At 39.1% G+C, this 24,786-nt stretch overlaps 1 protein-coding gene across 1 annotated transcript in view; it reads left to right on the forward strand.

Moving 5' to 3' along the window:
* Positions 1-24,786, forward strand: part of LOC122749431 (EGF-like and EMI domain-containing protein 1) — an 808,768-nt gene that overhangs the window by 741,129 nt on the left and 42,853 nt on the right. The gene's annotated exons all lie outside the window — the stretch shown is intronic.

Below are 24,786 nucleotides of genomic sequence, written 5' to 3' on the forward strand. Positions count from 1 at the left end.
TGGCAAACCACTCCAGTATCTTTGCCAAGAAAACACCAAATAGACTCATGGAGAGTCAGATACAACTTAAATGACTCAACAACAACAACAGCATTGTGTTTCCATACTATGTAAAGGTTGAATTCCAAGCCCTCCTTTATAAAACATTTTCCAGGCAGATCTTCTTTCCTCCTCTTCCTTCCCCTCTCCCTCCCCCTCCTCCTCCTTCTACTTCACCACCACTACCAACACCACCACCACTTCATCATCATCACTATTACAATCAATATAATTAGCACCAACACCAAAATCACCACCACTTTCTTTGTTATAACTGCAATTGTCTACGAGATTTTGATGATCCCTACCACCACTGCCATCTTTATCTTCATCACAACCACTTGCTACTTAGGAATGGGTAGACCATGAATCAAAATGCCATGTTTTTGCATTTCCTGGTTAACTTCTCCTTAGTATGTGCAATATGTTAAACATTTATAACCCAGTGTATGGTAATGTTCTCTGAAGAAAAGGACAAGAAAATCTTTATAAGCTTCAATAAGTTATGGGGTCTGAACATAGAGAGGTGATAGCCCTATGACACTGGTCTGAACTGGTCGGAGCTCATCTTCAGGACTTTGTTCAGTTCAGGGTTTCACATTTTAGAAAGGGTGTTGTTGAGCTTCACAATGTCCAGAATGTCCAGAAGAGGGCCACCTCTTCTGGTAAATATCCTTGAGATTATGCAGTCTGAGTATTGGCTGAACTATCTAGGTATGGCTAGCCCAGGGAAAAATTAAGGGGGAAATGAGAGCTATCTTCATGTATGTAAAGGGCTATCATAAAAAAGAGACATACTTCCTGGCTCCAGAGAGAAGAATTGGGATCAACAAAAGCTGGGGGGTAGGGGGGCGGGGGAATATTTCAGCCTGATGGGAAAAAAACTTCCTAACAGAGCTATCCTTAAGTACAATAGGCCATCTTAGAAGGCCCCTGGCTTCCCCTAAATGGATTTCTTCAAGCAGTGGCCAAATAACAACTTGTCAGAAAGGTTTTAGGAGAGATTCTTGTTCAGGTGACCTCTGGGATCTCTTCCAACTCTGATTCCATGCTTCTTACTCTAAGAAGTTAACAGCACCTGGAAAAAAGATCTTAGCATCCTGGCCATGTACCTGTCACCTCACTTGATAACTAAGTTGTGGATGCAGAAACAAAATGTTTTGTGGTGCAGATTTTAAATGATTTGACTGATTAACTGCTTTGATTCCCTTGACTTTAGTTTTGACTGACTTTTTCATTCCTCATGAAAATATATCGAATGTCATAATGGCATCACCAACTCCACTCCCTGTTTTCACTGCCAAGACTGTTTTCACTGCATTGGGTGCCCAATGCAAATTCAATTTCAGCAACATGTCCAAACAAGTTTGAGACTTTCGACTAATAGTAAAAATAGTCTGTGTGCATCAATACAGTCTATGTCAAAATACTAAAGAAGTCAGTGTAGTTAAAATGTCTGAGTCATTTCACTATTCAATCAAAACATTTCACTGGTTTTAAGTGATGTTGAGATCAGTGAAGCTGAGACTGGTAGCGGTTATTTCATGATAAAGATGATAATGGTGATATGTAGATGGTGGGAATAATAATAGAGGTACAGGTAGGCTGCTGATAAAAATGTAAGGGGGTAAGGAGGAGTGGAGGAGGATAAAATGGTGGTGATAATGGTTGGAATGAAGATAAAGATGATATAAATAATGAATGATGATGATAATCAAGAGGGTGGTGGTGATGGTAAAAATCTAATGATGCTGATTATGGTGACAGCAAGAATGGTGATAATGATTTTGATGGCAGTGGTGTTAATTAAGATGGCAATAGTGATGATGAGGAAAAAATGAGGATTATGAAGATGATGAGGAAGATGGTAATAATAAGGATGCTGACAAAGAAGATGATGGCTGTGGTGGTAGTGGTAAAGGTAAAGATGATCGTGATCATGTTGATGGAGATGATGGAACTGAAACATATGTTGATGGTGGTAAAACTGTGGTGATGATGATAAAGGCAGTGGTGGGAGCGAAAATGATCAGGATAATGATGTAATTATTGGTAGTAGTGATTATAATAATGATGAGGTGGATCTCACATGTTTATAGCTTTTTAAGGTTCACAAAATTCTTTTTTCTCATCCCACTATGATGTAAATAACAAAGTAATATTTTTTCATTTAAAGATGAGAAAACTGAAAAGTTAGTTAAATTCAATATAATATCCAATATTCAATATAATAAAATAGCTAGCATTTATATAGCATTGTGAAGTTCATAAAGGACTTTATAAGTATTATTTCATTTTATCCTCACAAAAATCCCGGGAGGAAGGTGTTATTATTGTCCACATTTTATATATAAAGAAATTAAGTCATACAGGGGTTAAATGACTTTCCCAGGATCTCAAAGGTATTAACTGTTTGAAGTTGGATTTTTGAACTGGGTCTTCCTAACTCCACCTGGCTGCTTCTGGTAAAACATTTACTAAGTGCCTACTGTGCACCCAACAATATGCAAACAAAAAAAGCCTTGCATAGAAAACCACTGACTATGGTCAAATATGACACAACACAATTAAGTTAATATAAAGTACTTTAAAGGTACTTAAAAAGTGAAGCCCATGGGAAGAGAGGGTTAATAACTGGGAGACCAGGAAAGTCCTCATGTCGAAGATGGCCCATGAGTGATGCTTAGAAAGAGGCAGCTAGGTGGCCCAGTGGATAAAGCAAAGTCCCTGGATTCAAGAGGATCTGAGTTCAAATCCAGCCTCAGACACTTGACACTTACTAGCTTTGTGACCCTGGGCAAGTCACTTAACCCTCTGCCTGGAGAGACAGAAAGAGAGAGAGAGAGAGAGAGAGAGAGAGAGAGAGAGAGAGAGAGAGAGAGAGAGAGAGAAAGAGAGAGAGATCAAGTGACATTCTCAATATAAATGAACCTAAGTTTACACAATAGTTCAAGAAAGGATGGAGGAAACAAGCATTCATCCCCTGTGTTCTAGGCACTGAGCTAAGTACTTTACAAATAGTACCTCATGTGATTCTCAGACCAACAGTAGTCAGACCAACAGTAGGACTAGTGATTTGGTGATTATTTAAGACAACTACATTCCTTCCCCAAACCCAGAAGAACCTACGTCATTAGTAAAGGCAGCTGGCTTGACCAGTTTTTTTGTTGTTTTAAATTTCTTTCCTAGACTCTCTCTTTGCAATCTGATAGATTTTGAGGTAAAACTAATTAATAGGTATACAAAATGAAAGCAAAAAAATCCTCACTTTTGTTGTTGTTCATTCATTGCAGTTGTGTCCAACTCTTAACGACCCCATTTTGTGTTTTCATGTTAAAGATACTGGAATGGTTTGCCATTTCCTTCTCCAGCTCATTTTATAGATAAGGAAACTAAGGCAAACAGTCTTAGTGACTTCCTCAGTCACACAGCTAGTAAGTGTCTGAGGTTGGATTTGAACTCAGGTCTTCCTCACTCCAGGCCTACCACCCTACTGTGCCACCCAGCTGCCTCAAGGTCCCTGAAATTTCATCTTCAACAGTCAGACTTCATCATATTCCTTGATAAGAGTATTTACTCCTGGTCCTATTACTCAGGACTGTGTTCTTTTGGATTCCAACTAAACTTTCACTGATATACTGATATATTTTCATATATATCATCTTTTTAGTCTATCGCTCTCATTATATCTCTAGTTCTCCTAGTCTAGATCTCAGTTGATTCATAATTAGAGTATCCTCCAGGATGTTCTTCCCCCTTCAGTATGGAGCTAGAGTAAGTCAGAGGACCTGGGTTTAAATCCACCCTCTGTTCCATTTTTTGACATTGGGCAAGTCATTTAAACTCCTTGGGACTCAGTTTCTTCATCTATAAAATAAGGGGGTTGAATTACATGGCCTCCAAGGTCCCTTCCAGATCTCAATCTATGATCTATGGTCCTGAGAAGTATTTTTTTTTTTTGGTGAAGCAATTGGGGTTAAGTGATTTGCCCAGGGTCACACAGCTAGTAAGTGTTAAATGCCTGAGGCCAGATTTGAACTCAGGTCCTCCTGACTCCACGGCTAGTGCTCTATACACTGTTCCGCCTAGCTGCCCCACCTGAGAAGTATTCCAATGAAGTCAGACCAACATAGACCAAGTAATATTCCATCTAAGTCATAGACCTTCTCTGCCCTGAAGCCAGAGGTGATTTCTCTCTTCACTTAGTTCTCATAACATATTGTATAGTTCATATTCCTTTTTTTCTACCTTGCATTATAATTATTTATCCATATGTCTGTAACTCATATAAACTCTGATCTCAATTTGCACCCTCTCAAAAGATTCTTAGATTCTGAAATAAGGCTATGGCTCATCTTTAAGGTTCTAGGAGCACCCCTGAGGAGGTGGGGATGAATATTTTCCATAGTCTTGAGCCCCGATCAGTGTGCTTCTCTTCAAGATTATTGGTTGAAAGTTAATTTAATCAACCAGTCTTAAGTTTTTAGCACAGATTATTTACTAAGGCGCTATAGTAAAAAGCAATGAACACAAAACATCTCTAAAATGTCTGTGATACACTCTCCCTCAAGGACCTACAGAGTCCATAGGGAAAGCATAGGTGGCAAAGGGTTAACACAGCTCTTGATTGCTGTATTTTTTTTTTGTCCCATCTATGGAGGGCTCAAGAAGTTTCTTTTAGGCATAGTATAGTTTGCTTGATGGACTTCTTGTGGAATTGTGAATTGACGTCTAATCTATTCTTTTCTCATTGCCATCAGCTAACCCATAGGTGTCCCTGGGACACTAATGAGAATATGGGAAATCTGCCATCCTTTAGACCCTTTGAAAAGTGAAAGGTGTTCCTCCAGCCAAAGGGGGAAGGGACAGGAGGGACAAGGATACCTAAGTTAAGGACAAAGCTAAGGCTTTTCCTCCTCCCCCACTCTTCAACCAGGTTGTTCCTTTTCAAGAGATGGGCTGGTTTTATTTTGTTTTGTTTGTTTTTCCTGGAGCACTACATTCACTCCAACTTCTTCAATGACTCATTTCTCAAATTGCTTGATATTTTATAGATGGCTCGTGTGATGTGACCTATCCAGCTCCCTTCCTGGACAATGTCACTTAAGTTCCAAGCTTTTGTTTTTGTTTTTTACATTTAGGCTAAAAACTATGACTGTTTGAAACTCAAGTCTGTAATTGAGATTAATTCATTGTTTTCCCATGGTTAAGATACCAAGGCATCTCATCACTTACTTTAAATGAGATGGGGTGAGTAAATTAATCAACCTTACCTTTATATGTCTTATCTCCCCTATAGAATTATAATCTCTATGAAAGAGGGAACCCTTTCTTATTCATCTTTTATTCCCACCCAACAACTAATGCAGTGCTTTGGACCAAGGAGGTGATAAATACATATTGAATTGAATACCAATTCAACCATGTCTAAACTCTTCTCCAATATTCCTTCTTGTACACATCCCAATTTTTTATAGGTTATGTGTATCCTGTTTGGAGTGTAGTAAGCTTTCCTAGTGGATAGAATTCCAGAGTTGGAGTAAGAAAGACCTGACTTTGTGACACTGGTTTAGATGCCTGCTAGCTGTGTTTTCCTGGGGAAGTCATTTAATGTATTTATGCCTCAGTTTCCTCATCTGTTGAACTAAATGGCCTCTATAGTTACCTACAGTTCTAGTTCTATGGTGCTATGGTTCTCTTTTCCAGCAGAGAAAACTTATTCTCCTTCTTTATAGATATCATTTCCTTTCTCATGTTAAATAGTCATCATACCTTCCTGAACTTTATTTTTTCCAAGGAAAACATGAACTGATTAGACTGCATGATGTCTAAGGCCTCTTCAGACTCAAAATCTGTGACTATAATGAGACTGTATTTTATCAGTTGTGTATGTGTGTGTACGTGTTTGTGTATGCTTGTGTGTATGCACAATCACTCTTTCCCTTTCTCCATTTTCATGTGCTGTTTGCCAAATCTCATTTCAGGATCCAGAGAATTTCAGAGGTGGGGAGGCATTCACTGGCCACCTAAGAATGCCCTATGCCAGATACCTAAATGGCTGACAAGTCTTTCTCTGAAGCCCCCCAGGGAGAAGAAGGAAGCCACTTAGCCCCAGGGCATCCCATCTTACTTTAGCATGGCAGTGATGAAAAATGTTTATTTGGTTTTTTTCTTGCTACAAATGCTAAATTTGTCTCTTTGCAATTTCTACCTTTTACTGGTAGTTCTGCCTTCTGAGGCAAAGCAGAACATATCTAATCCCCCTCTGATTGAATATCCATCTAAATACTTGGAATCAACCAACCTATCCCTCAAACCCCCAAACCCATCTTCCTATATGCAAGCTTAACATCCCCAGTTGGACAACTCAATACTCACAGGATAGGAACTCACTTCACCATCCTAATTATCCTCCTCTAGACATTTTCCAGGTAATTGATGTGCTTCCTAAAATGTGTCACAGAATGAAACACAATACTCTAGATCATGAGATCTTAATGGCTCTGCTATTTACACTTTGTTTGCTTTCGGCCATGACAGTTCCTTTTTCTGTACTTCCATTTCCTTATCTGTCAAAGGAGGAAGTTGCACTAGGCATCCCTTCTGCCTTGTGATCTTAAGATATTTCATCTGGATCTTGAACCAACCTGTTAGATATTTTCTATAAGGTATTCAGAGTTCTTTATGAGGAATAGACCACATATTGGGATTCAGTTACGTTGATCAAGAAGTTAAATGGAGAATTTTGTATCCTGGACACTTTTGGCAGTCTGTTTAATCCTATGCATTTCTATTTACAAGAATGTTTTTAAATATGGAAACAAATTGCATAGCATTACAAAGGAAAACAATTGCAGTGAAATAGTTACCAATTTTAAAAAGGTTCACAAACCCCAGATTAAGAAACTCTACAATCAAGATATAATGAGAGCAAAGCAGAGTATAAGATGCTCTTCTTCCTTCTTCAGTCCCCTGCCTCTCAATGCAGCTCAGGATCACATTGGATTTATAGGCTGTGCTATGAGACTGTTGACTCACATAGAGCTTTCAGTTCACTAAAGTCCCTAATGTTGTGGTGAACTTTGAGTTTTTAAACTCAAGTTATTCACCTAAACAAGAAATTTGAGCTTTTGGATCCAGTATTTATTAAACCTGCCAAAGTTCTGTCACTAGGTAGAAGTGAAGTTTTATAAGGTTGTGTCTGTCTACTGGTCCCTATTGACTGAGTGTCTAATTTTGCAAGTTATCATGAAGCTCCAGGCTGTATAATTGAATATTGATAAACCTAAAAGCTCTTCCCCACTCTATTTGGGAAGATGAGATATCTCCATGTCAAGTGGAATCAATAATAAAAGGGTTAAATCACATATAAGACAACAGGGCAAGAGAGATGACAAGGAAGGATGTGATTCACTGCCAGATGAGGGGCATAGATTATAAATGCTGCATTCAGAGGAAGGAGATATCGCTAGGGCCTGGAGTGCTTCAATATGCCATTGAAGAGATGATAGATCTCAGGGGATGAGTGTTATTTGAATAGAAAACAGCAGGGAGGGAGAGGAAGGAGTGAGAAGAAGGCATTCCAAATAGATTTCAAATTCCTCAACCAAAAAGTGTGGATTCAGAGTACAACAGGAAATTCAGTTTGGATGGAATAGAAGGTTCCTTCTTGCAGGGGGTGGTGGAAGATCACACCAAGAAAGGGTATGTAGAATCTAATTATAGTTGGTCTTGAATACCAGACAAAGGAGTTTAGACTTTATCCAATATCCTTTAGGGAACCATTGGAAACCATCAAACATTTTCATGTAGGATTATATGAAATATAACCTTGTAGGAAGAGTAATGTCAGGGCACCCAGCGAGATGGCCCTAAAGGGCAGAGAGAACAACTCTGGGTAACCTGGAGTCAGAAACAGCAGCTATGACTTTGAGTGTCTTATCCTAAAGGAGGGTAGTTTCTCTTTTCTAAAATGCAAAACTTACTTTGGATTATCCAAATGTGGAAGAGTAGAATAAACACCACATTAGGGGTCAAGGGACCTGGGTTAAAATTCAGGCTCTGCTATTTCAGGATCTGCTGGAGCAGCTAGGTGGTGAAGTGGATAAAGCACCGGCCCTGAATTCAGGAGGAACTGAGTTGAAATCCAGCCTTAGATACTTGATAGTTATTAGTTGTGTGACCCTGAGCAAGTCACTTAACCCCCATTGCCTCACAAATAATAATAATAATAATAATAGTCCATTTTTAGCCATAGTAGTTCCCTTCCCTGTACCTTCATTTCCTCAACCGTCAAAGGAGGGAGTTGGACTAGGCATCCCTTCTTATTGCTTGGAGTGTCTTTTATTCTCAAAGAGGACCATGACATCAGGTTGATGTCATGACTTCCAATGCATTGGATTTAAGTGAGGGAGGGCTGTGCAAAGTCAGCAACTTCACTCTCTCCTCCAGAGCCACGTGGGGCCAATGGCAAGATACAGATCAGGATGGATTGTAGATGGTTCTGGATGTTTAAGGCAATTGGGAAGTGACTTGCCCAGGGTCACACAGCTGGATTTGAATTCAAATCTTCCCAACTTCAGGACTGGTGCTTTATCTACTGCACCACTTAGCTGCCCCCAATCATCCCTTCTAGCTTGGTTCAATTTTCTATAAAGTGTTCAGAACTCTTTATGAGGGATAAACCATATATTGTGATAAAGTTATATCAATCAAGGGAGAATTTAAACATTCCAGTTTGGCAATATTTTATTGCAATAAAGGATAAATGAGACTCTTTTGTCTTGCCAAAGACATTTTGGTAATTTACCACAAGTATATTACATATTACCCTCACCAATGGTTCCTGTTGCCAGACCTGCCTTTCCTTTAGCCAGGAGAAATGGAGCCACATGACTAGCTGAAATATTTGTCCAGAAGCCTGGCCACAATTCACCTGGGAATTCAGTGAGTTGCCCAGGCTAGGCTCCAAATGTCTTTGTCAAGGTGGCTCTTGCAGGTGTTTGGCTCACAATCTTCTTCAGATGGTTCTGAAGGATCAGTTGTGCTGCATTCCATGCTGATTCCAAGAGATATTTGAGAAGAACTGGGTGATTTGAGGTTATGGACCAAGTAAAATGTTCTTTAGGGTTCACTTAAAGCTTCTATGGCCAAGATGAAAACGCCATCATCATGTCTCAAAGTCAGGTTATGGATTCAAGAGGAAAAAACTCCATGGCTCCTATTGACAGGTAACTTGGGAAATTACAATCCATCAGTGTCATAGAAGACAGTAAAGCAACCACGTGTGTCCCCTGTGATGTGCCCTCCCAGGTCCATTCAGGGTTATAGGAAATGTTATAGAAACTGGCCAGCACAGGGGCTCTGGGAATAGAAAGACAACATTTTGTCTTTTTAAAAGTTCTTTCTAATCTAGTCTCTTCCTGCCTTTTTCCTTCTTCTTATACCTTTTCCTTCATTTATTTACTTTTGCAGGGCAATGAGGGTTAAGTGACTTGCCCAAGGTCACACAGCTAGTACATGTCAAGTGTCTGAGGCCAGATTTGAACTTAGGTCCTCCTGAATCCAGGGCTGGTACTTTATCCACTGTGCCACCTACCTGCCCCCTTCTTCTTACACCTTTCTCCCCTTCATTTGCTATGTGATCCAGTGACACTGGTTTCTTTGCTATTCCTCCCACAAGATTCTCCATCTTAGGGGGCAGCTAGGTGGTGCAGTGGATAAAGCAAAGTCCCCGGATTCAGGAAAATCTGAGTTCAAATCTAGACTTAGATATTTGACACTTACTAGCTGTGTGACCCTTGGCAAGTCACTTAACCCTCATTGCCCCAGAAAAAGAAAAAGAAAAAAAAAGATTCTCCATCTTCCAATTCTGGGCATTTTCATTATTTCTCCACTATTCCTCAATGATCTCCTCCTCATCTCTGCCTCCTCCTTCCTTCATTCAACTCTCAGCTAGAATTCAATCTTTCCCAATTCCACCTCAATGCTCTTCCCTGAGATTGTGCCCTGTTTATTGTATGCATCTTGTTTGTCCATAGTTGTTTGTCTCTTGTCTAAACATTAGACAGTGAGTTCCTTGGTGGAAGGGACTTCTGTTTGTTTATCTGTGTTTGCTTTATTATTTTATATTTTATTTCATATTTTAATACCTTCTTTAATATAGTTCTTCATTTATTTGTATCCCTAGGGCTTAGCCCAATGCCAGGCAAAAAGTAGGCACTTAATAAATGCTTCTTGATATTATTGGGTGAAATAAAAGCTTTTTTCCTACCCACAAGGAGCTTATATTCGATAGGGGTAAAAAGTATATAATATGTAAACAGAAAAATAAAATATCTGTCCATTTCTCCCATCCTGTCATCTTCCATTCACCTCTGAGCCCTGCTCCCCCATCTCATTTTTGTCCACACCATGGGCCAGAGCTGCTCTAGGCTTCTCACCATGGGGGAGGGCTTGATAAGAGAGGGAGGGATGAAGAGGAAGTACATCCTAGGTAAAGGAGAGAACTTGTGCAAAGGTACAGAGGCAAGAAATGGAAATCCACAAGCAATTATTTTAACTGAATGTATTGGAAATGATTGATCCTGGCATTTCTGACTCAGCCAAATACTGTTGGAAAAAATAAGAAAATGATCAGATTGGATAGGTTTCATTTTCTCATTGAATTTTATTCAACTCTAATGTGATTAAGGCTGAATTGAGCAGTGATTTCATTTGTTTTATTTCAAAGGATAAAGAGAGGTGGATGTCAGAGGATGTGGGCTTGAATCATCACTCTGGTACTTTTTGTTTTTTGCAGAGCTATGAGGGTTAAGTGACTTGCTCAGGGTCACACAGCTAGTGAGTTTCAAGTGTCTGAGGCCAGATTTGAACTCAGGTCCTCCTGAATCCAGGGCCTGTGCTCTATTCACTGTGCCAACTAGCTGCCCCCTCTGGTACTTTCTAATGACCTTAATTCTCAGCCTACATTTATTAAGTACCTACTATGGTCTAGGTACCAGGGATTCAAAGATAAAAAAGGAAATAATCTCTGTCCTCAAGAAGCTTAACTTCAGTGGCTCTTCTGTGAACTCAAGCAAATAAGTTAGTTGTGTTCTCCTAGCATCAGCTTCTTCATCTGTTTAAAAAAAATATGGCAGTAAGGCTGGAGCCTTGGATCCAAGTGTTAGACTCAATTACCTGAAGTTCTGTCCCAGTTTTAAGTCCTAAGAACCAGCAGCTGCTTCATGACTGGTATTTTTATTGACTTTTAGGGAAATGTGCTTCTGCCATGTGATCAATTCAGGAAACAGCATCCAAGTGATATAAATCATGATACAAGTCAAATAAGAATTCATCTAGTAGAGTAAAAATATCTATTTTGAGGAACTCTCATATGTTATCTCAGGGTCCTAAGATATAAACTTTTTGAGGACAGTTTCTGGCACATAGTAGGAACTTAATAGATGCTTATCAAGGAATTGGTTCCTTTTGTTTGTTTTTTGTATCCCCAGTTGCCTAGAACTGTCATAAGAACTTAATAAATACTTGTTGAATCAATGCATAAGTTTGAAAGACAGAAGGGATTTTAAAGTCAATAACTCAAGTCAGAAAGCATTTGTTGAGCATCTACTAAGTGCCAAGCATTGTTCCAAGCACTGGGGATACAAATCAAGTCAAAAAAAATCCTTGATCTCAAAGAGCTCACATTCTAATGTGGGGAACAATGTACAGTCTGTCATGTACAAATAAGATAAACAGGTTAACTTAGAAGTAATCATCACAGGGATTTTCAAAGATCAGCAAGTCCTCATTTCTTAGACAAGGAAAATGAGGGCCAGAAAGATGAAGTCACTTGTCCAAGAGCATACAGTAAGTGACTTTCCATATGAAAATGTAGTTTTTGGACCTCCAAATTCATAGTTCTTCTCACAAAGCCATACATAGCAGATTCCATCTGTCCTAAGTGGTTCTGCTCTCTTTCCCTAGACAGTAAGAAGGTCTTTGTCTCCCAGGATCAGAGTACAGTGCCTGTACCTAGTGGCCACTTAATAAATGCTAGTTGAATCAAACAGAACTGAAACCCAATGTGTCAGAGCATTTCCAAAAATGAATTCCTTATTAGATTTCTGGTGATGTTCTAACAATTTGGAACATAGAGAAAAGCTAGAATGTGTGTACTGAATACAGTGTCACCATTTCACCACCTCCTGTGTTTAGTTTTTTGTAGTTTTTGTAGGATTTTTTCACTTGAATGTCATTATAACTTTCAAAAAAAAGTAGCTTTAAAAAATCAAACAGTTTCACATTTATTGTTATTATTACTGTTAGTGCTGCTACCTCCACTCCCCCCTCTCCAACATCATTTCTGTTAAGTAGCCATGTCTCCCTGGGAAATAGAATTATACTACCTTGCTTTTGCAAATAAGAGGTTTTAATGGGCCCTGTTCTGTAAATAGACATTCTAGCAGAAATCCCTGCCCCTAAGGCCACATCCCTAAATATGGGAAATGACTTAATCGATTATTATAATGGCATTTTGAACGTAAAATTGCTTTCAATGGAACTGTTTTCCCTTGCCAACTCAACACATCTCTTCTGAGCAGAGGATTCTGTGGCTGCATTTACTGACCCAAGGCCAAGTCCAATATTTATATGACTCCTGCCACACATTGTAACACCACACAGCAAAACAATATAGTAACTGAAAGGGATTTGGGCTAAATACAGCCTTTAGTTTCTAAAAGTGGTCAAAGCCTTAGGTAAAACATTTTTGTTTGTATGTTTTTCTACCTCACTTGCCTGACAGTCGAGAGCATGACTTCAGCCAAGACTGGGATTATCCTGCATTGATTCTCTTTAATCAGGGGAGGGGGGTAGTATGGCTTTACTACCAACTTGGGAATTTGACATCCAAGGTCTTTTGAAGGAGTCGGCACTTCAGTTGAATGTTGAAGGAAATTGGAGCTTCCCAGAGGTAGAGATGAGAAGAGGAAGACCATTCCAGGAATGGGGGACAGTCAGTACTGAGGCATAGGAACAGCAGATGGCATATTGTTTATAGTGAGCACCAACTAGGCCAGTGTGGCCAGAACACACAGTGTGTGAAGGGGAGTGATTTTGGATCAGCCTGGAATGATAGATTTGAAGCAGATTGTAAAGTGTTTTATTTGTCAGATAGAAGATTTTGGATTTTGTCTTAGAGAAAAGCGAGCCATTCGTCTTCTTGAGCAGGGAAATGACACAGTCATATCTGTACTTTAAGGATATTAATTTGTCAAATGTACGGAAAATAGAGTAGAAAGATAAGAGACCAGTTAGACACCTATTGCTATAGCATGGTGATCAATGATAAAGGCCTGAAGTAACAACAACAACAACAACAACAACAACAACAACAACAAATGACATTTATTATAGCACGTTATAAGTGCTAACGTTAGCCCCATTTAATAGATAAAGAAAACTGAGACAGAGGTTAAATGACTTATCCAAGGTTACATGACCAGTAAGTGTCTAAGGCTAGATTTGAACTCACGTCTTTCTGACTTCAAGCCCAGCACTGAATCCATTCTACCACCTAGCTGCCATTTGAGTGGAGAAAAGAGGACAGAGGAAAGAAATGTCATAGAAGTAGAATAAACAATATTATTCAATTGAATACTGGAGATCTGGGGATGAATGATAGTAAAGAATAGAGGGTGAGTCCTAGGTTGGAATTCTAGAGGATTTATAGAATAGTAATACACTTAATGGAAATGGGGAAATTAAGACAAGGGTGGGTTTACAGATTAAACAACAATCAGTTCTGTTTTTCAATATATTGAGCTTGAGACAGCATCAGACATCTAGGTGGAAATATCCTGTGGGTAGCAAGAGATAGAGACTGGTGCTAAGGAGAGACAGCATCATCTACATGGCATTATATTTGAATCCTTGGGAGCTAATGAGAGCAGAGGGGGAAAAATGGGAGGGGGAACTGATATTTCTGCTTGACCACAGAAAGCAGAACTTGAAGCAACGGGTGCAAGTTGTAAAGCACAAAAACAAAAAAACTTTAAGATCAATGTAAGGTAATGTTTGCTAATATAGTATATATAAGATCTGAGAATCTTTATCCCAACTCCCTCTTCTATTGGCAGATTGGGTTCCCAGATATCATCTGGCTATATCTCCTCCTCTGAGGTCTAAGGATACCTATGGGAGGTGGGAGTGTCTTACTGATTTGATTGGCTCAAGCCCTCATGTTATATTCTCCCCAACAATAATCACCAGTTATAGTTAGTATACTTCCTAAATCATTGATTAACCCAGTGATTAGTGATCAAATATTATCTTGTGTGATGTTTAAATCTAAATGTGTGACTAAAAATCTAATGTGTGGTTGCCTTAAATTAGAAGTTTATAACACCAGTGTTTGGGCATTAAGCATTTATTAAAGTATTTAGAAGTTAGCAAAAGAGAGAGGAAGAACACGTGGAGTTCAGAAAGAAACTAGCTCCCTGAAGCTGCTGCTGCTACCTGTCCTCCAACCAAAATGAAGACCTCCCATTCTCCCTCAGCAGAAGTTCTCTGCAGGACAGCAAGGGGGCAGTCCACACACACAGCTCCAAGCTAATTGGCTGGTAGCATTGATTGATATGACTCACAGGCAGTTCTATGAATATATGTAACTTCTGGAAGCTAGTCACATGCTTTCTCCTCAGGGTTGTGCTGCCCTGGTTCTTACGATGTCTTCCTCAGCAGGGGGTGGCACCCTGATTCTCACACTTGCCATTTTTCATGTGACTATTGATAGCATTGATTTTTCTTCTGAAAACTGATCATTCATACCTTTTAACAATTTATCAACCGAAGATTGGCTCTTATTTTTATAAATTTGATGCAGTTCCCTATATATTTGAGAAATGAGACCTTTATCAGACAAATTTGCTGTAACAACTTTTCCTGGTTACCTAATTTCCTTCTAATTTTAGATGCAATAATTTTGTTTGTGCAAAAACGTTTTAATTTCTTGTAATCAACATTATCCATTTTGCTTCCTGTGATCCTCTCTATCTCGTGTCTGGCCATAAATTCTTCCCTTATGCATAGATCTAACAGATATACTTTTTTCTATATGTTTTTCCCTCTTTGAACCAATTTAGATGTGAATGATATTTAAGCATTGCTTATCACACATAAACCATTTCCCCCTCCACTCTGAAAGCTCTTCCTTTTACATATCGTTTTGTGATATAATTTCTTCCTTACTTTCCCTTCTTCCTTCTCCCAAAGCATCCCTCTTCCTCACTTATCTGATTTTTTACCTCATCCTAACATACACAACTCACTCCTGCACCCCTTTTCTAAGTATAATCCTTCTAACTTCCCTAATAATGATAAAATTCTGAAGTTACTTGTATCATCATGCCATATAGAAAGGTAAATATTTTAACCTTATTGAGTCTCTTATGATTTCTCTCTCATGTTTGCCTTTTTAATGTATCACTTGACTCATACTTGAAAATAAAATTTTCTATTCAGTTCTGGTCTTTTCATCAAGAATGCTTGGAAATTCTCTATGTCATTAAATATACATTTTCCCTGGAAGAATTACACTCAGTTTTACTGGGTAGGGTATTCTTGGTTGTAATCCCAGCTCTTTTTTTCTCCTGAAATATTATATTCTAAGCCTTTTGCTCCTTTAACTTTGTAGCTGCTAAATCTTGTGCGATGCTGACTGTGACTCATGGTATATGAATGGTTTCTTTTTGGCTATTTGAAGAATTTTCTCTTTGACCAGGGAGCTTTGGAATTTGTCTATAATATTTCTGGTAGTATTAATTGTTGTGATCTATTTAGTGATGATTGGTGTATTCTTTCATTTTTTTTACCCCCTGGTTCTAGTATGTCAAGGCAGTTTATCCTTGATAACTTCATGAAATATGCTGTCTAGACTCTTTCTTTGATCATTGCATTCAGGTAGTCCAATAATTCTTAAAATATCTTTTCCTTGATCTATTTTTTATGTTAAGTTGTTTTTTCCAATGAATTAATTCACATTTTCTTCTAATTTTTATTTTTTTATTTTGTTTTTATTATTTATTGATCTCTTGTAGTCATTAGTTTCCACTTTGCCAATTCTAATTTTTTAAGGACTTATTTTCTTCAGTGAACTTTTGTATCTTTTTCAGTTTGACTAATTCTGTTTTATAAGGTGTTATTTTCTTCAGTATTTTTTCATGCCTCTTTTACCAAGTTGTTAATCGTCTATTCATAATTTTCTTCTTTTGCTTTCATTTTTTTACCTAATTTTTCTTCTACCACTCTTATTTGATTTTGAAAATCATTTTTAACTCCTCCATAAACTCTTGTTGGACTTCTTTCCAATTCACCCTTTTCCCTTTGAGGCTTTTCTTTATTCTGTTTTTACTTTAGTGTCTTCTTTTTAGTTTGTATCTTGCTGTTCTCTATCCCCATAATAGCTTTTTAAGATCAGATTCTTTTTTGTTTGTTTGCTCATCTTTCTACCCTCTTTCTTGATTTGGAACTTTATTTTAATATTGGGCTCTGTTCTGGGCCATTGCTTTTTTCAGAGCTAGTTCTGTGGCTTGGGAAGTTTGGGGTTCTTTCAGGCTGGTGTGATCTGGGGAAAGATTTAGCCACTGCTATTTTCTTTTGTATGCTGGTCCTTACCCAGGAAGGGCCCCTAATCATTTGAGATTGTAACTGATACTGCTTCTTAGGTGCCCTCCTCTCTTGAGACTGGAAATGATGCTGTTCCTCAGGGTCCCTGACAGCTTGGGACCAGAAGGGATACTGTCCCTAAGAGCTTCCACTCCCTCTTGACTGATTGTGTTCCTCTCTGCCCTTGATCTATGGCTTTGAAGTGGCCATAAAAAATGCAATTGCCAAAGTTCCCCCTCTGGGGTTCCACTCTCTCTTGACCAAAAGTGTCCTTTATGTCCTTGAACACCTGAAGTGGGTATAGGTAATGGAGTTTTCAAACAGCATCTGGTCCTGAGTCTGGTGCTTTCCCTGTAAACTCTTTCTGACCAGTTACCAGGTCCCCTTACTCTTCCTGCCTTCAGAGCTCCTAAAACTGCTGCTTCTTCTAGCACCATGTTCAGGGCTCACTACGAGTGTTTTATTCATATAGGCTCCAGGCCAGTCTCCTCTCCCTTGTCACAGATTTCTCTTTCTAATGTCCTTATGTTGTCTTGGGCTGGAATAATGCCTCACTCTAACTTTTTGTTAGCTCTGCCACTCCAGGATTATATTTGAGGCATTATTTTAGAGCCATTTAGAGAGAAATATTGGGAAAGTTCAGCTGAGTACTTTCTCTACTCCACAATCTTGGCTCCACCCTTAGAAGTCCTCAGGACTTCCTTTTCTGAAAGACTCATAATCTAATACCTCACAGGGGAATATAGCAGGGAGATAGTCCTTAAAGAGGCTGATTTTTTTCTTTGGTGTTTCAAATATGTGCCTCCCCTCATCAATTCAAGGAGAAATCCTTCACCTTTGTATTTTACTTGTACTCCAAAGTTAGACAACTGAAGTGATTTTCTCAAGGTCGAAAAGATCATGGCATCATGTGATCATTGCTTTAGAACAAGAATAGGCTTTAAGAGCCAATCTAGTCAAACCTCTTCACATTACATAATCAGAAACTGAGGAACAGACAGGTTAAGTGATTTGCCCAAGGACACACTAGTAATAAAGGGAATAGGCAAGAGTTAAAGTTTATTTTAATTGTATGTGCATATATATACATACATACATACACACACTCATGTAATTGAAGGAGAACAAGAATTGGATCTTGCATCAAAAAGCCTCCCCTAAAATTATTTTAATGGATGATGTTTAAAAGATACATTCAGTTTTCTGAGCAGATAGTTGAAGCTTATCTGACACCAGCATACCCAGGTGAGAAATTGTGTTTTTCCTCTTTAATCTGTCCAATACAAAATAAACAGTTTAACTGCATTATTTCCCTGAGTCACCTTACTTTGCTGTCACATAGACACCCCCTGCACCCTACTCCTGAAATGACCAGTTCGTCTTTCCTTTACACTTAAAGTGTTTGCAAGCAAAGTGACATACTATTATATTGGCATTACAGTGGAAATTTTAACTTATACTAATGAGAAAGGGTGTGGTGGGAATGAACCCAACAGAATGACAAATGATGAAAAATCAGTCCATCTTAATGTGTATATAGACTGGAACTGCCTGAGAAGTTTCAGTCAGTGGCACCATGAAAACCTCATTCTCTCGATAGACACTCCCCCATGGATTATACGATGATTTTAGTTGATTTTACCTGACATCACCCTATGATTTCCTTCAGTGACAGGAAAATTGCAGCCAGCCCTTGACAGTTGGTCACAAATTGACTGAACCAAACAAAATCAAATGGTGAACTAATCCCCAAGTAAATTTAATGAAACTGAGGTCCCAGAGGGTAGCACACTTCTGTAGGCAATGGTCTTATTTAATAAATTTCCCCCCTGCTCTCATGGTGCATGCTGTATTTACAAAGACAAATTGAATTCATTGGGTTTATATTTCCTCTTCCCTTAGTTTGGCCACTAGACACATGTGGTAAGGCCCATAACCAGGTATGTCAGTGCTGGGCAGAGAATAAGCAATGTCACTCAGTCCTGCCCAGCTGCTATGGAAACAACCATGCTCTTAACATGGATTTTTCTGAGCTGCAATTTATTCATTAAGGAGACATAGAGAGCGTAGATCCTTTGTAAGGAGGCTAATATGCAAATAATGCTCCCCACTCATTTTTTATTCCACTTAAGGATGGAATAATTTTTATTAATATGTACATTCTCTCTGCAACTCTATATTTTTTCATATGTGACATTCTCCTATTATGAATATTGTATGCTTTTTTTTCTGCTACAAATGTGAAAGAGACAAGCAGGCACAGGGGATAGAAAAAAAGCAAAAAGAGAGATGAAACTGCAAAGAAGAGAGATGAAGAGATAGTGAAAAGACAGAGAGAAATAAAGAGAGAGGAAAGAGGAACAGAAAGAGAAGATGTTGGGAGAGTGAGAAACAAGAGGGGGAGAGACAGAGGGAAAGAGAAAGATGAGAGAGAGAAAAAAAGAGGGACAAAGAGGGGGAAATCAGAAAAGGGAGAGAAGGAGGGGGGAAAGAGGAAAGTGAGAGGGGAAAAGATCAATTGTTATTAAAAACGAATATGTTGCAATAAGCAGTAAATCTAAAATGATTCATAAAGTCAATTACAGACTCTGCTTAGGAACAATCAAATTAAACAAATTGTTATTCTGGGTTGAAGATGGTGACTAGCTCAGAAGACAAATTGCCAATTGGCTCAATGATACCTAATAAAATAAAGATGAGTCCCTTGCTCCCCAAGACTTACATTCATGTGTTAGGCTATCAGGAGCATTGAAACTTGTGGTAGAAGAATGTGTGATTAAAAAAATCCCAAAAGACATTTTAAGAGGCTCAGTCAGATACTTAATTTTTAAACTTTCAATTATTTATAATACTCTTTTGTACACTTAAGAATAAAATAGCTTTGGCTCCCTTGGCTACATTCTTTCCCTTTCTATTTGGCAAAGTCTGCTTTCCTTTCCTTTTGTGGATTGTGCATTGAACTCCAATACTGGTCTGTGTGGGTCATTTTTAAAGTACCTCAACATTAATATTAGATTTAGTAGGGATTCTTCATACCTTTGTGTCCCTTCTTCCTACCCTTCTCTCCCCTATACCCACTCCCCAAAAAAGGCCAACTCCAATACAGGCATATATTAAGTCCATAGTTCTTAATCCCTTCTGACATATGCCCAATAGATAATTCAATTCAACAAGCAGTTATTAGACACAGTGCTTGTGCCAATGTACACTGAAGGATTATAAAGTTCTAATGGATCAGACCAATTGAGATGCCATTTTAGAAATCCTAAATTGCATTTATGAAGCATGAAAAAGATTCAAATTAATGCCTCCTCCTAACTAAAAAAAAGAAAGTCCCAAAGGACAGACAATGAAGCAGTAGAGAAGTGGAGATCTATTAGGACAGAATACAGCATGTACTATGAGATATGTATATTTGATGCTTTGCTTACTTTGTTTTCATCAAAGGGTCAGTTTCAATAGAGGGCAGCTAGCTGGCACAGTGGATAGAGTGCTGGGCATGGAGTCAGGAAAACTCATCTTCCTGAGTTCAATCTGGCCTCAGACACTTATTAACTATGTGACCCCGGGCAAGTCACTTAACCCTGTTGGCCTCAGTTTCCTCATCTGTAAAATTAGCTGGAGAAGGAAATGGCAAACCACTCCAGTATATGTGCAAGAAAACTCCCCCAAAAGGGGTCATGGAAAGTTGGACATGACTGAACAAGAACAGCTTGAAAATAAAGCAAATGCTGGGAAGTGACCGTGATGTAAGAACAAAGCATTTGCCTAAATAAGGACCTCTTGAAGATGCTGTTGTTGTTGCAATTCAAAAGGTATCATTGAGAGGTAACATACTGTAGGAGAGTCATGAAGACCAAAATTCAAAGCCCACCTCAGATGCTTAACTGTGTGAATCTGGTCCAGTCACTTAACCTCTAATGTCTCATGTCACTTAACCTCATAGATGTCTCAGGAGAAAGGTAGTACATATATTATTATCCTCTTTCTACAGACGATGAAGTTTAAGGAGTCAGATGATCATAGGTCATAAGACTAATATGGGACTCAGGGACCATCTAATCCAACCCCCTCATTTTGAAGAGCAAAACTGAGAACCAGAGAGGTTAATTGCCTCTGGCCAGGACTTACATGGTCCTTAAGAAAACAAATTCAGCTCCTCTGACTCTGAATCCAGCCATCTTTCCTCTACTTGTCACGGGAGATCACACAAAACACTGCCAGCATTAAAACGTCATCAAATTGCCACTGACTATTATCAAGGATCCAATCTAATTTGGGCTCATTATTTGTCAGCAACAACTATTAATTGTCTTTGTTTCAAATGATGAGATGTAGCTTTCATCCATTCTGTTCTTATTGCTTTGATCAGAATTCTTTCTTTGCAGCACATTCCAAAAAAAATTAGTAACTGGGTGGCACCACAGTGCATTAAGGCTCAGGACCTGGACTCAGGAAGACCTGACTTCGTATTTGAGCTCAAAAGATGACTAGCTATGTGACCCTGGGCAAGTCACTTAACCCATTTGCCTCCATTTCCTCATCAGTAAAAATGAGCCAAAGAAGAAAATAGCAAACCATTCCAGTATCTATGCCAAGAAAACCCCCTAAAAAGGGATCATGAAGAATTGGGCTTGACCAAAATGACTAAAAACCAACAAAACAACCAATAAAATGGACCTTTAGATTCTGTTTAGCTATGGAATACTTTTTTTTTTCTTCAGGAGGGAAACTACTTTAGCTTGAAAGATTTTCTTCTTTTTTTCCTTTTATTTCCCTTTTCTTATAAAACTGAGGTTTGATTTAGGGAGCCGCTCCCTAAGAAGTCGAATTGGCTCCATCCCAGTCAACATGTGATTGGATGCTGCTGGAAAAGCACCTTGGCAGCATCTCTTATAATTACAGGACTGTGAAAAGGGGTTCAAGAAAATCTCCATAAAAGGTGTAGCTGGCTCTGAAGCAAAGGCTCTAGCAGCCAAAAGCAACTGGGCTTTCATGTTCTCAACTCTGGAGCAGAGAATCGACATTTTCTCTTGGCAGGGCTCAGAGGAAGCAGAAGAGCTGGCAGAAAGAGGCCTGCCACGTGTCCAGAACTCAAAGGATGGGCAGATTTGGGTCCAGTGTGTGGAGAGCAGAGGGCAAAGACCCAACTGCCTCATGGCTTGAGACCTTCCTGCTGTGAACTTGCAGAACCTCAGTGCCTGGATACCTTCCATTTCCATAAACTAGGATACTCAGACTTCATGGGGTCTTTCTTCTTCTAGAGGGTGGTGAGTCATTGAGTGCTTCAGCAACTGTAGACAATTCAACTGATAGTATTCCTGAGCAAACCCCCCACATGGTACAGAGGGCTTGGAAAACACTAGTCATGGAATACCCACCCAGTGCCAGGAAGAAGCCATCAGGAAATGAATGAAAACCTGGCTTCTACCACTGCAACTCACAGTAAACAAAGTTTAGATAGGCCAAGTCTTATTAACTTCAGCAGAGAGATTCTTATTCTCTCTCTCCTTCTTTCTCTCTCTCTCTCTCTCTCTCTCTCTCTCTCTCTCTCTCTCTCTCTCTCTCTCTCTCTCTCCTTCTCTCTCTCCCTTTCTCTCTTGCTTTCTCTCTTGCTTTCTCTATTTCTTTCTCTTTCCTCTTTCTTTCTCCCTTTTTCTGTTTCTCTCTGCCTCGCCATCTTTTCTTTTTCTCTCTCCTCCTATTACTCTTTCTTTGTCTCACTCTCTCTTTGCCCCTCTCCTCTGTGAGTTTGTCTCTGTCTATGTCCCTCTATCTGTCTATCTGTCTCTGTCTCTCACTCACTCACTCTAGCTCTCCCTAAGGGAAATCCTTGTAGATAAGATATAATTTTAAAAGGCAGAAGAGCATAATAGATTGAAAGCTGCAACTGTCTTTATATATCATATAATTTAGTTACTCATTTTCTAGATGAGGAAACTGAGGTTAAGTGGCATGCCCAAGATTTAGAGGATGTAGTTTTTATCCCTCCACCATACTTATGACATACATGACCTTGGGTAAGTCACTTAAGTTGTCCAGGTCTCAGTTTCCTTATCTGTACGATAAGGTTGGAAGAAACAGCCTCTAAGTTTTGTGCAAATTCTAGGTATCTGATACATTGAACATAGACAGAAACAGCAGAAAGTACATTGCAATCCAGATCTTGTGACTTCAAATTTTGTTCTACCCCCTGCCTCAATTACCTCCAGATTCTCCCACAATGAGCCTTTAGAAAACAAAGTACAACAGTATTTAAGTGGGTCATCATAAAATCAAGTCTCTGCTGGGTCAAAACAAATACTGAGAAACACTTGCTGTATGCATAGAGTAGTGCTAATCTGCTGTTGCTATTCTCTCCAACCTACCTAATTGTGCAAATCAGATCAAAATCCAAAGTGCTCATTAAGAACCATCCACATACAAGACGTAGCCCTTGGCACTGGGGATACAAAAATAGAAGGAAAAATAGTACCTTTTCACAAAGAACTATTTTGTTGGCTGGAGACAGATAGCAAGATACAAAAAGAGGGTGTCAGGTAGTTTTTGTTTTGTTTTGTTTTTGCGGGGCAACTGGGGCTAAGTCACTTGACCAGGGTCACACAGCTACTGAGTGTCTGAGACCAGATTTGAACTCAGGTCTTCCTGAATCCAGGGCTGGTGCTTTATCCACTGCACCACCTAGCTGCCCTCAAGTAAATTTTTAACAGCTGGCTCTCTGGGAGGGGGTGCAGGATGTAAGCATGATATACTTTTAAGTTTAACCTATGTTAACATTTTATCTCTTTCTTACCTACATAATCAATAAAACGATTCATCAAGCCCTGATTTGTAGGCAGTCGCTAATTTCTGAGGTGTAAAAATTAAATAATAATCTCTCTTGACCTTTTTGAACTGGTTCTAACACACCCCTGTTACAACATCCAAATAGATAAGTTTATACATCATAATTAAGGGAGGAGGATGTGGGTATTTAAAATTAAGGGGTCTGGACAAACTTTCTGTTAGAAGTGATAGTTGAGTTGAACATTGAAGGATGCTAAGGATTCTAAAGTAAGGAATGAGTGGATTCCTAACCTGAGGGATGGTCTTTCCAAAGGCCAATGGTTGGAGAAGTGGAGGACAAAATATCAAGTCAATCACCTTGGCTTGTGACTATGTGCCATAATCCAAACTCAGATTCCTCTTCCAGGGTTTGAGGTACAGTGAGAGGCAGGATCCTTGGTGGGGTTTTAATAGAAAACAATGGGACATTCTCTGCCAGAGAGAAAAGATTAATTTCCACTGGGGAGTGGAAATAATAGTGAAAGCTAGGGCAAAAGCCAAGGAATGACCCAAATACAGCTTAAGAAAATGAGGGAGGGAAGACCAAAACTTCACTCCAAGACCAGCCAAATAGAATCATTACATGCTGGGTGTGGACTTCCTTGTTAAAGTCTGAGGACATGTGGACAAGGGATGCATCATACATCTTTCCAACAGTCAACTTTCACACATTCCCAAAGTTATAGAGGAAAGCAGGCTTGTGAGTTAAATAATTTTTCCTTGGGGGTTGTAGAGTGGCAGAGGAAGCCACGATTACCATAGATACAGATAAATACAACTAGCAAGTGAGCAGTTATTCACAGAGTAGCTGGGTGTCCTAGAAAGGGCACTGGGCTTGATTTCAGAAACCTGAGTTTGAATCTTGGCTGTTACCTACCTATTAGCTGAGAAACTATGAGTAAATCACTGAACCTCTCTGAGTGTCCTTTTTTCAAAAGGTAAAATGAGAGGGTTGGACTAGGTGACTTCTGAGGGCCGTGGTAGCCCCAAAACTATGACCCTAAGTCATTAAACCTCTCAGCCTTAGTTTCCTCATGTGGAAAATGATGATAATACTTGTCCTACCTACCTGACAACACTATTGTGAAAAAGTGCATTGGGCACTATAAAACATAAGTTTGAGATGAATTGATGATAATAACAGCTAGTTATTTTAACAGGTGGCATATTCATAACTGATAGTACCAATAATACTATCTATCATTTATATAGTACCTACTATGGACCAAGCACTGTGCTAAGTGCCTCACCCTCATAACTCTGGGAGGTAGG

Source organism: Dromiciops gliroides, chromosome 3 (assembly GCF_019393635.1).
Source record: "Dromiciops gliroides isolate mDroGli1 chromosome 3, mDroGli1.pri, whole genome shotgun sequence".
NCBI lineage: Eukaryota > Metazoa > Chordata > Mammalia > Microbiotheria > Microbiotheriidae > Dromiciops > Dromiciops gliroides.